At 43.6% G+C, this 13,244-nt stretch overlaps 1 protein-coding gene across 5 annotated transcripts in view; it reads right to left on the reverse strand.

The window, feature by feature from the left end:
• PLCL1 (phospholipase C like 1 (inactive)) overlaps window positions 1-13,244 on the reverse strand; it is a 183,346-nt gene that overhangs the window by 5,600 nt on the left and 164,502 nt on the right. The gene's annotated exons all lie outside the window — the stretch shown is intronic.

A 13,244-nucleotide genomic window follows, 5' to 3' on the forward strand; every position in this document is an offset into this window, starting at 1 on the left:
CTGCAGCTGCTCACACCAGCCCTAGGGCTAAAGGAGGACCCTGGGGAGTCATGGTCCAGCCCAGTGAGACATAAGCACCTTGCTTTGCCACAAGCCAAGCAGAAAACCCTTGGTTGTGTTTCCAGGGGGGTGGAATACTGTCTGTGAAGGCCATTTTGTAATCTGCTTCTTGTAAAAGCAGACAGTGCTTATCTCCAGGCAGACACACTCCCTGACAGCATATTATGGGAGCTTCCTTTTCATTCCACAGGGGCTGAGTACACAAACAATAAATAACAGAGGTTTCTATTCCTCCCCTGCTGTCCATGCCACATCACACTTGTGATATTACTGTTATTTTTTAGCTTTTTCTCAAAGAAACAAGCTCTTTATTATTTAATCACAAAGCAACATTCCCACTCTGGAGTACTTGGCTGAAAAAGCCAGACACAGCGAAATAGAGCAACTGCAGAATAATGGCACTGATAATCAACTGAAGGAGTTGGAAAGCACAAATGCTGGAGTGCAGTTGGGATATTCATGTACTCCATGTGAAGGCTGCATTTACTGCGAGGGGTGCATTCTCGAAGTGTCATAGTGGGAACTTCATTGTGTTTAATATTAATAAGGAGGTACACAATTAAACAATCATACATGGCTTTGAAAATGCAATCCTGAGGAGGAAATCATGAATGAAATGATTAGTCTGCTATGTCAAGCTTATAAAGAGCAGATATCTTTACAAGCCTTCTTCAAAGTCAAATGTGGGGACAGCAGATACGAATTTGATTATGATACAACCATATATTTTTGGATCAGGCTTCTGTTCCAAAAAGATAGTTTCTGATCCAAAAAGACAGAAGGAGGAATAAGAACTGACAGAACAGACTCCTACAGTGAAGGTCATTCAGATTCTTGTGGACACAGACAACAGCTGTCCCCCCCAGCCAGTGACCACACAATCATACTGCCTCCTGGGAGGCCAGCAGGATGAAACTGCCCAAGGCAGAAGACAGATACAGTCATTGGGGATGAGACAGAACAGCCACAGCAGTAACATATCTCTTCCTTCTTCTTCACACTTGATATTTGCATGAGTCTTAGAAGGGAAAACACACCAGCAGCTTCAAAAGCACAAACCCTTGCCAAGGTACGCAGCCCTGAGGCTGATACATCCCAGCCACCAACCTCCTGCCAGCAGCACCAACTCTAGGATAATTCCTGTGTGAAGACTACACAGGTGACTGAAAATACTGTTTCACAAAGCAGCCTCTCCTTTTGCAATTGTATGAGAGAAAGAACAATGCTAGCATTACTCCAGGTGGTTGGTAAAATTCACATGAGCAACAGGGAGTTGTCCAAAACAAGCAGTTCCCTGAAAGGGCTCCCAGCAGTTTAAGTGGGAAAGTAGGTAGGAATTAGGACTATGTCCCCTCCACAGAGTCCTTATGACCCCAGCCTGACCTGAACACTCAGCATGCTCATCTATCAGCCCAGTTCTCATCAAGTCATGTATCTAAGCAAACACGGTATGCTGACCATGGTCAAGGTTTGGGCAACCCTCTTAAAACATCCAATGGCAAACTGGTATCCAACTGCAAACTGGTACTCTGACCCAGGGGTGGAGCCTGATGCTAAAATCATGCATGTGGTAGAAGTGTACAAGAGATTCAAGTTACCTGAAATACAGTTTGGTCTGATTTATCTATTTACATTTGAGTTCCCAAACTAGACTGATCTACCAGCAGTTCATCTTTGGGCTGTCATATACAAGCCCTGAAACGTTTTAACTGATTTTGTCATTTTGGTCTCACTCCAAAGGTCTGAGTTGGAAGTAATGATTAAAAAAATGATCTACAAAATAGTCTGTAAAGATGTTAAGCATTAGCCTGACTAGTTTTCTAGCAGGCTGGTGACAGACCATTGTAGCCAATGCAGTACAAGGTAGTGATGTGAGCAGCTGGGCAGAGGGAATGCCAGCTATGATACTGCCTCAAAAATTACCTGGGGTGTTCTCCAGCTGTTGTAAAGGTGCAATTAAAATCTAAATGACAATGCTTGATATCAAGAGGCAGTTCCTTTGGCACCGCACTGGGCAAGGCTCTGTAATTCACTACAAAACTGCCAACCCACAACTTGTATATTTCCAAACTGTGCAACACAGCCAAATGCAGACTTTGAGGACAGCCTGGGTGGTGAAAATAAGCAAAACTCCACTGTGACATAAGAATCATAGAATCACTCAGGTTGGAAAAGACCTTAAAGATCATCGAGTCCAACCATGATCTAACCATACTACCCTAACTCTAACAACCCTCCACTAAATCATGTCCCTGAGCACCACATCCAAGTGGTTTTTAAACACATCCAGGGATGGTGACTCAATCACTTCCCTGGGGAGCCTGTTCCTGTGCTTAACCACCTTTTCTCTAAAGAAGTGTTTCCTCATATCCAACCTAAACTTACCCTGGCACAACTTGAGGCCATTTACCCTCGTCCTGTCACCAATAAGAAGAGACTAACGCTGCTCTCGCTGTAAGCACCTTTCAGATACTGGAAGAGAGCAATAAAGTCTCCCCTCAGCCTCCTCTTCCCCAGACTAAATAGCGCCAGTTCCTTCAGTCTCTCCTCATGAGCCACATTCTCCTGATACAAGCCAGGAAGCCAATGGCCTTCTTTGCCACCTGGGCAAACTGCTGGCTCATATTCAGCCGACTGTCCATCAGTACACCAAGGTCCGTTTCCATCAGGCAGCTTTCCAGCCACTCCTCCCTAAGCCTGTAGGGTTGTCTGGGGTTGTTGTGACCAAAATGTAGGACTCGACACTTGGCCCTATTGAAACTCATACAGTTTGCCTTTGCCCATCGATCCAGTCTACCCAGGTCCCCCTTTGTAGAGCCTTACTACCCTCCAGCAGATCAAGGTGTCGTCTGCTTACTGTGAGTGCACTCAATCCCCTGATCAAGATCATTGATAGAGATGTCAAATAGAAGCTGCCCCAGTACCGAGCCCTGGGGGACACTGCTCATGACTGGCCTCCAACTGGATTTAACTCCACTCACCACAACTCTTTTGGCCCAGCCATCCTGCCAGTGTTTCACCCAGCAGAGCGTATGCCCATCCAAACCATGTGCAGCCAGCTTTTCCATGAGGATGCTGTGGGGGACAGTGTCAAAGGCTTTACTGAAGTCCAGGCAGACCACACTGACAGCCTTACCTTCATTCACTAAGCAGGTCATTTTGTCATAGGATAAAATCAAGTTTGTCAGACAGGATCTACTATTTGTATATGTGTTTGTAATTCTCTTACATGATTTGCTTAATGCAATAGAGGAGAGGGTCCTATGTGGCTGGATTGCCACACAGTCAAGTGCCCTCCCAAAGACTGCTGGTCCTAGACCAAAGTCTGAGAAGGAATGAAATCAAGTGTTTTCCTGAACAACTAAGCAGGAAAAGCATTCAAAGCTGTTATGTTCCCTATTGATCTTTAAACAGAGCTCTCCACTGAAATCTATGGGCTCTTGCAAATCAGTGGCACTGTACAGCTACTAGCCTATTCCTTCATGCAAACATTTTATGCAAAAAAATGGTGGGCATTTATTTTCATTAAAAAAAAAAATACTTCTTGGTTCTCTCTCATCTGGGCATTTCAATTAAATTACCTTATACGAGGTTGTCAAAGTCAATGAATGTGAGCACTGACTGTCTGTACCAGTGCTGCAGCAGGAATTTGCTTTCAGAAATGATGGCATTAATTTGAAGTTAGCAATATGCTGAGCAGTTCAACTGTTTGAGTGTCTTCCAGGCACTGTTTCTTGCAGACAGCTTCCATGCACAGGCACAAATGTACGGACTGTGGCTGTCAACCCCTCCTTGCTCGGAGCCTGCCTTTTTTCTGGTGATAACTTTGAAACTGAACAGCTAGTTGGAAGCCCCAGAGTGTACAATCAATACCAAGAAAACCTCATATCATTAAAGAAATTGGGGCATTATTTTAGATACATGTTCTTTAGATGGAAGTCTAAGCATATGTCTAGACTTGTGTTGGTCCTCCTCCTGTCACAAAAACAAACTCCCCACACATACTAGCACCAGCTAGTAATTCTAGAGAAGCCTGGAGAGGGTCAGCAAAAACAAAAGAAGAGGAAAAAATGAAGCCACAAGAGCAGACTTTTCTTGCATTTCATTTTTCTAAGTAAAAGGATCACATGCAGGAAAATATACATTTTGCAGCTCACAGGACACCTGTGCAAGACAAGCCCTGAACAAAACACGTGGCTGGAAATAGCTGGCACTCCCCCACCTCCCTGCTCCCCCATGCTCTCTGCATTGTCACACTGGCTGCAAACCACAGTTAATGCTCAAATCATGTCCTTTGTCACAAACAACTCCAAACATCCATTAAATTCATCAGAAACTGTAAAGGCTTTACTAACCTTCTCACATGTGGACTGAACAATGGGTACCTACGCTGTTTTGGCATTTGGGCAATTTTGTGTTTACTTTTTCAGGTTTTGGAAAGAAGGTTTTAAGAGGAGATGCAGAGAAATAGTGCCTGCTCACCTTAGATTGCTGCTTAGGGCAAGCAGATAGAAAAATACCTGCAGCTGTGCTTCCAGCTAACTGAAACAATCTCATTAAGGTGAAATGAGATTCAGAGTGCAGTTCCTGGACAAGTAATGGAGCATTCTTATATGGGGCCTGCTCCTAGAAACAGCTCCTTACATTCTCATCTCACCGCCACAAGCACTGATTTCTTAGGAGCTGTATGGTTTGCAGACCCACTGTTCTGGTGCCTGGCAAACATCACTCACTGACTGGGGTGTGGGAATTACAGAAACTGCCAGAGCTCCCTGTTTCTACACAGGGGACATGAAACCCTCTCTCTACTTCACCTGAGGTGCTCCGGGCAGCCTGTCTGTAACCTGCTCCAAAACAGCACAGATGATAAAGGATTTTACACTGAAGCAGAAAGCCTTAAGCTGAAACAACAAATTCCAGATCATATGAAAGGTAAGGAGGGGTGGAGGAGAATCTAATGGCTAGGAGGAAACAGATTTTGTAAAGACACCAGAGTAAATGCTCTGATCCACCTGATCCCTGCCAACTCAGATGTTAGTCCTCTGAAGTCAAAGGCCAGTTTGCCAGTGACCTCAGTAAAAGCAGAACTGAGCCATTTCCTCCACTCACTTTTCACCAAGCAGAGGTCAAGAAGACTGCTATCTGCCAGCATCCATGAGACCTATGTGCAACATAGCTAGTTTGCCTTGGGAGAATCCCAGCTTGTCCCTTGCAGCGCAGATGTGAAACCAAGTACAAACAAGAGTGCATAAGGTTATTTTTGTAAAAAGCACACAGACCCCTCCCGGGTCAGTATTTCAGCAAAGAACTACTGAAATAAAGTGACTGTGAAGGAAGATGAAAATCAGGAGAGGTCAGACACAAGATGTGAGAACTTTCTGTGAAAGATGAAAATGGAGGCAAAAAGCAAATCAAGTGAGCAAAGCACAAAAAACAATGGTACAAGACAAGATTATAGTATTAATTTACACACTCATTCCCCCAAAATGTCAGTGAGGAAATCAAACAATTTCCAACCCACTACAATGCCATGCCACTGAAAATGAGAGACTTTCAGCAAAATTAAATTCAACTTTTAAACCCATTACAGAGAACATAAACGCCTCCAAAGTTTACTTGGGTGAGAGCTGGAGAAGTTGCACTGGGGAAATTTATGTTCTCCAATCTCAGATCACCAAGTCACCCTGAAGTAAGTTGCCTGTACACTGGATGCTGCTAGGTGCTTCCAGACTCAGTTCATTTATCTCTCACTGCTAAACTGGGCCCCTTTAACTGAGCTGTGCAACTTCCACCACCTTCGTCACTGCTTGAAAATGTAAACCAGGGTTGGAGGACGCAAACTCACGATCACAAGTACACATTGTTTTAACAGCTCATCTGAGTTTTGTTCAGCAAAGCAAAACGTGATTAGATTATGGACCTCAGTTGAGTCCTATATCTATCACTAGTTGCCAGACAGGACTGTAAGATCACTGTCTACAAAATGAAGACAAGAGACATCCAGAGTGTGCTGAGGGCAACCACCTTTGCGAATGATCTTTGGAGACCTCTTCATGTTACTCATAGAGATGGCCTGAAAAAGTTAGACTCAAAATTAAGTCCTGGTGCATGGCGCAGAGATCCATCCCAAAGGAAACTGCACAAATACACGTCTGTTTCAGGTGCTTTTTCATCACCTTCTGGCTCTCCTCCTCTCTGTTGCTTGGTACACCAGCATGACCAGACCCCACACACTAAGGCACAGGACTTCAGCTGATACCAGGTGAGAACATGCAGAGCATTATTGTCACTGCTAGCTCTGTCAATTCAGAGTGAGTCGCAATGCATCTGTAATGCTTCTCTTGGCAACATGGAACCTGTTTCTGACCTGTAACATGGACGACCCTGGGCACTGAGCTTTTTAATTTACTCTTTTAACATTGACTGATGAGTCTCTTTAGTCTGCTCTCACACATACACAGCTAGACATAAGTAATGCCATCTTTTTGTGACCTAAAAATAAACAGAAGCTGCCACAGCAACAAAATCTCTGCTTTTGTCTCAGCTTTTCTCACCAAATGCATCCCATAGGATCCTCTGAAGTGGGAAATTACCTGGACCTGGGAATTGATCCATAGGAGATGGAATTGCCTTTGGATCCAGTAGGGCTCATTACCTTGCACTTTATTTCCAAAGACTGTAGGTTAGATGTTAGGCAGATTTGTTTTTAATATTATTATTATTATTTTACTTAAAGGGTGGTGCAGCAGTGGCACAGGTTACCCAGATAAGCTGTGGATGTGCCATTTGCTGGAGGCATTCAAGGATAGGTTGGACAAGGGTGTGGACAGCCATATCTGGTGGGTGGCAACCTGCCCATAGCAGGGGGCTGGAACTAAACGATCTGTAAGGTTCCCTCCAACCTAAGCCATTCTATGATCTAGAAAAAAGGAAAAAAAAGAAAACTGCAGTTGTCAAGGATATGACAACTACAAGGATACAAAAGATCGTGGTTTTCCAATCTACTGTTCCTAGAGTAAAGCTTACTTCCACCTGCAAGCACTTCAGTCTCTGACTCTTCAAGCAACTGCTACACAGCATCTGCACAGATTCTTGGGATCACCTGCCATGGTTAGGGCTTACAGGATCTAACAAGGTCACTGTGATGAACAACCACAATGCAATGCCTGATCTTGCAGAATACCCTTGACAAAGTTTGTAGCTTTTAACTAATCGCCCAAGTCCACCCTGCAGATCCACATTGCCAATAAATGTGTATGTCAACATGGAAGTCTTTACTCAACAACCAGTGGTTAGACTTAAAAAAAAAAATAAATATCAATATCACCACTGAGCTAAATGTCACCACTTCACTGATCACAGATTTTGGAATATATTAGCAACGTGGATGAGTATTTTCTGATTTCAGTGTAAGGAGGCAGAAAATTGAAGATGGGTTGGTACAATGAAGTGAAGAAGGTCACACAAGCAAGTCACTACCTTCTGGATTCAGAATTCAGCTCTCTTGGCTCATGCACTCATGTAAATGCAGAACAAGTGACAAAGGTCCTTGCTAGCAGTCGGATCATGCATGTACCAACAAATGCAGAGAGAATTTCTGTGTATGCCCAGGAGGGAGGAAGGAAGGGCTTGTTATTCATAAAGAGGTATGCTATCCCCCATCTTCAGTAAAACAGTTACAAAGTACATTACCAGACTTGACTGAGGCCACTGACAGCCAGGGAAAACCAAGCACCTCTCAGCAACAGAAGAAGAGGAAGTTTCAATGGAGCAAAAGGCAGCTTTCATCATCTCCTGAGACCCCTCTAGAATCAGCTTCATTTAGACACTCATTCCCCCTGAAGGGAGCACGGTTTTGTAGACAGTGTCATGCAACTCACCTAACAAAAGGGGCAGTCAACTTTGCATCGCTCATACAAAGGTATGTGATCTGCAGCAAGGAATTCAAGATACACACAACAAAGGCAGTTTTAAAAATACGTTAACCTTCTGGCACACACCAAAGATTACGATAAACCACAGCTTTCCAGACTAGCACAGGTTTTATGCTCCTGAAGAACTATATTATTGAGACTTAACAGTAAGCAAACAAAAAGAGCAACATGTAAGTCTTGTATGGCCCTTCCCCATGTACAAATCAGTGCTCCACTTCCCTCTGATACTCAACAGCCTTGCACAAAATCAGGAAAATTAACTGTGGCTGGAGGCTTCCAGCAGCAGCTCCCACCTGCCCTTCCGCTGGATGGCCAACCATGAGATAGAGCCTTCTGCTCAGACACAGGCTGCCGAAAGAAGCTCCCCCACAGCTCCACAGCCCCATGTCTAAATGAAGCAGTGAATTTAACAGCTTAGGAACACAATCACTTGGGGTAAAAATCCTCCCAGAACCCTGTGGGTTATTCTACCTCAGGCAAGGAACTGAGCTGATGCAGGTTAGCTCCATGTTTACAGAAAAACAAAAGGAGATTTTCTACCTGCCTTTCTTAGCTCTGAAGCTATCCCAGCTCTGCTAGACCTTTATCAGGATGCATGATGCTGATCTGCAATGGCATTCAACAATTTAAAACACAACGAAGGCAAAACATCCTGCCAGGCACCATCAGTCTCATCTCTGCACAGACGAGAAACAGCAACGTGTGTCAGCTGGGAGGGACGAGATCAGCCCAGCAACAGAAAATCCTCAGTTGTAGTGTGAACTTCCTAAACTCACATTAAAATAGAACTAAAGATTAAAATAGAAACAAAGTCATTTAAAACATAACACATTCTTTCAATAACAAATAACCATGCAACTGAATCTCTCTATTATTTAAGAGGTATCGGGAATCCTCTAAGTTGCATAAGGAGAGAACTGAAGATTCCTAAGCAGTACTCAGTGCTCACACTGTTACAGATGAATCTAACCAATTATGTCCAAGAAGAAAGGCTCCATTTGATGTGTCTCAGCACAGGAAAAACATCCATTGCTTAACTGACTACCCTGAAACAAAACCAACAGTATGTAGGAGAGCAAAGGAGGAGGCCACCAACTTCTTCACTGTTGTGAATCATCATCCAGGCAAGGTACCATAGGACACTGCAGCCTTCAACACATTGGAGGCAGCCACTCCTTTCTTTTCATTATTTGTCTGCTCAGCTAGTGACAGATCAAAGGATGAAATGTGCAAATTTCTGCTCGAACTTTTACTTTCACTACAGTCCTTTTAATTCTGAATGAGGTCATGTTGTCAGATCAGCACATATTCCACGTCAGACACTTCCACGTCTTCCAGGCTGTGTTAATTAACTCCACCACTGGGCACAGCAGCCTTTGATATCCTGTTTATTTGATATTTGATGTCTCGAATGGAAATGGCAACAGTGCAGGGGAGGCAATGGAGGAAGAAGTTGCAGAAGTTCCTGCTCCACTTGAGTTCCTTCTATCACTACCTTCTTCAAAGGATGGCAGATGATATTGACCTAGACTGACAAGCCTCCTTCAGCGAGGAACCCCCTACAAATGCTATTCCAGTCAGTCAGTCACTACTTTTTTTTTATTTGCTTTTTCCTTATTGCAGCCTGTTTTCATGCTCATTTCTGTTCAGGCATGCATATGTGCTGCAGCAGCTCTTGTAAGTGTATCTGTTGATTTTTCAAATAACCTCCTCATAACTGATAACCTTATTGATAACCAGTGGCAACCAGTACTCACAGCACAAGCTCTCTTTCTATTTCACACACTGTCACCTGATCACTATGGATTACTAATACCAGTTACACAGTCTTCAGACAGGATGGCCTACAAACGTGACAGAAGCTGGTCTTCACACCTGGGTACTAAGAACAGTGACAGGTTTGCAGAGAACAAAGCCTGCAGCAGCTGCAGCACAGGGTAGAGCAGTGCCAGCTCCCAAATGCGGCCACCCCATGGAGTGTCATTGAGAGTCTGCAGCAACAAGCTCACATGAAACAGAGTGCAATGAGACAGCTTCTGAGCCAGGACATGTCTAGTCCAGGTCAAGGATGGGGGGAGTCTGACACATGGGTATAACAGACAGCGTGGTGGTGAGCAACACCACATGCTATTTATATATATATATAAAAACACATATATTTATAATATATGTATTTATAATCATAAAAATATAAATGGAGTTCTTAGCATGCCAACCCCCTGCTGGAGGGGGGGGGGTCCCACCTGTACCACTGAGGTGCCTGTGGCACGAGGGGCATGAGGCACAGTGACCCCACAGGTCCCAGCCCTGCCTCCTGCCACCACCATCATGGCAGCACAATGCACCTTGTCCTGCTTCACATCCACAGCTTCTGGCAATTTGTCACGTCACTGTAAATAAAAGGCACCTCCTAAGACTGCTTGCCACTTCTCTCTGGCTTATCTTAATCAAACACAAGAAAACCAGGCAAAGACAAGACATCACTGTAGGCATTTTGTATCATCTTTTACTTCCCTGACCTGTTCCTGTCTCAGTGTTACTGCTGTTCTGCATGTATGTTTGACAGCTTCTTACTTTGCCTGCTCTGAATGTCTGGGTCATTGCTTCTTGCCAGCCAGCAAAGCACTGCTGCCATGTCAGTAGTGAATAAGACCCCAAGAAATAACTGACTAACATGGGATGAAGTCTCTCTTTTTTGACAAACCATGCCTATTTGAAAGCCATGTTGGGCTTGGTATCCTGACACATATCTTTAGAAATTCAAGGTGTCACGAAGAAGCCAGAGCTGTTAACCCTGGCAGTTGTTGCTCTCCCATCCCCTCTCAGTCTCTTCCCTTGCCAGCATTTGTTACCTGCAGATTTAAGATCACCTGGATAGCTTTCACATATACTTTAAAAATGTGAATATTTGTGTCTTGAAATTTAATTTGACCAAGAAAACAGGCCTGGTCAGAAACACCATTAGAACTTCCAAAGCTCACACAAAGCAGTTGGGCAGAGAGACCACACATTACCTGTCTGAGACTGCTAACTACATCCTCCCCAGAGCAATGCTCCTGCAGCGTGGCTGACAGCCAAGAAGAACAGGATATTCAAGCTGATTAACCAGTACTGCGTAGAGACTGGGATTACAATCCTTTTATACTGATGCACACTGTTCAAGTAACCTCGAAAGTTTGCAGATGCAACTGACAAATTACACCAAGATCCCACCATCTTGGTGCTTGGCAGGTGCATTCCTACTTTCAAGTTTGGACAAGAAATGCAGAAGGTGGTACTATTTGCAGAACAAGGGAGAGCTCAAGGCAGCATTTACCAACCTAATCAGCAGAGAACAGTATCCTGCTGAATACAAGAAGGATCCATCTACCTAGTAATTACATGGTTTAGGTCTGTTGGTCTACAAGATATGCTGATTAAAACAAGTTTGTGTGGAATTCACACACTGTTACATCTCTATCTTGTAATTCTATCATTGAAAGGTCTCTAAATCCCTATCCCAGAAAAATTACAAAACACAACTCAGTAGGCACAGGTGTGTCCCCAGGAGTCAAGGAAGGCTTTGCCTCCTGAAATCTGGAGCCTCCACCATACTTGCCACCATCTTCAGGCCACATGAAGGGCCCAGGAAATGAAACGTTCTTCCATTCTGTTCTTCTAACCTCCTCACATGCTCAGGAAGCAGCGACCTAAGCAACTTTGTCCTTCTCCACCTTTCTTTTTACTTTTAAATAAAATGAATCAAATTAAGCAGACTGATATTTACAAGAATAAGTGGATGTTCACTTGGCTGGACCTTCATCTTCTCTTTAGCACCTTCTAGGTCAACCATTTCATGTTATTTTTTTCCCTTTTTTTGTCCTTAACTTGATGTGTAAGAGTCAAACCTGATCTAGCAACTACATAAATAATTAGACAGGCTCAGCATTTCCTCGCATCTGTCATCCCACAGCAGGCTGATCCTTTGGAAGAACTGCAGCCAAGTCAGACTTGGTAATGCAGCAGCACTTCAGGAATAGCCGGGTTATGCCGCCCAGGGAGGTTTAAAAATTGAAACAACACTCTGAACTGCAGCAATGATGGAAATGCAAGCCACACGAGGATGAGACAAAAGCATTTAACCTCTCTGGAAAATGAGTCTTCAGGGGAACCACTTTCAAAACATATTTATCTAGGGAGATCTGCAGATGAGTAAACATGGAATAATATACCCAGCTCTGCATTTGAAGGGAGGTGTGAACGCTTCATACCACACAGACCACTCCTGCCACACTGCTCCTGCAAGACTATCATTGTCACAAGGTGACAGAAATCAGAAGAATTTGTTGCTGAGCCACTACAGTGTGTATTGCATCTATTTTTTCAGTTTTGCAGACTGAGTACCAAGGTCTCATGTTCCCAGAGAAGTGCTAAAAAGAGCAAGGACAGCAAATATGGGGATACTTTGGGAAGAGGCAAAGGCATGACTGACTTACAAGGGAAAAAAAAAGTACACGGTGCATGGAATGCAGTAGCTTTGCAGGTATTTGTGAGTTCACCATGTTCTAGCTTAAGACCAGAGCGTAAACTCTCACACAAATCTTCTGGCAACAGTTGCATGACATGAAGTAGAATACATTGCTACAGTCATGCTTAACTACACGTCTTCTTGAAAATGCCATGCTGCTCTGGGGTCTTTTGCATGCCAAGCAGCAAAAAGGAAAAAAGACCTGTGTGAAAAAAAACACATCTCTCTTACCAGATGGTTCTAGAGTACTGCACAACTCACACTAAAAACAGTGCCATACTGTGATATAATAACTGTGTGAAAGGACCTTGTTCTTCCAAAGGATCAGCAGCATCTCTTTGCATGGTACCATTGTAAGAATTCTCAATTTATAGTCACTGTCAGATACATTGCTTGTCTTCCTAAAGAAAATTGACACCTTATTATAGATGTGAAAATCAGTTCAGTTGAAGTGAAGCCTAGTGAGAATTCATCTGTTTGCATGTACATATTTCAGAAATCCATCTTTTACTTCTCCAAGAAGCCTTCAGGTGCTCACTTGGGGTTCTGCCACCCAAATGAGATGTCTGGATGCTGCAGGTCTCCAGTTACCAAAGGCTGATTACTCCATTGTAATAAATAACTGTGATAAAGAAGCATTAATGGAAGTGGTGGTCCAGAACTGGATTTTGTGCAGTTTCACTGCATAACACTGCTACACCTGAGCCAACATTGGTGATGACTACATCATAAATTTGAGAATT

Source organism: Meleagris gallopavo, chromosome 7 (assembly GCF_905368555.1).
Source record: "Meleagris gallopavo chromosome 7, MGAL_WU_HG_1.1, whole genome shotgun sequence".
NCBI classification, from domain to species: Eukaryota; Metazoa; Chordata; class Aves; order Galliformes; family Phasianidae; genus Meleagris; species Meleagris gallopavo.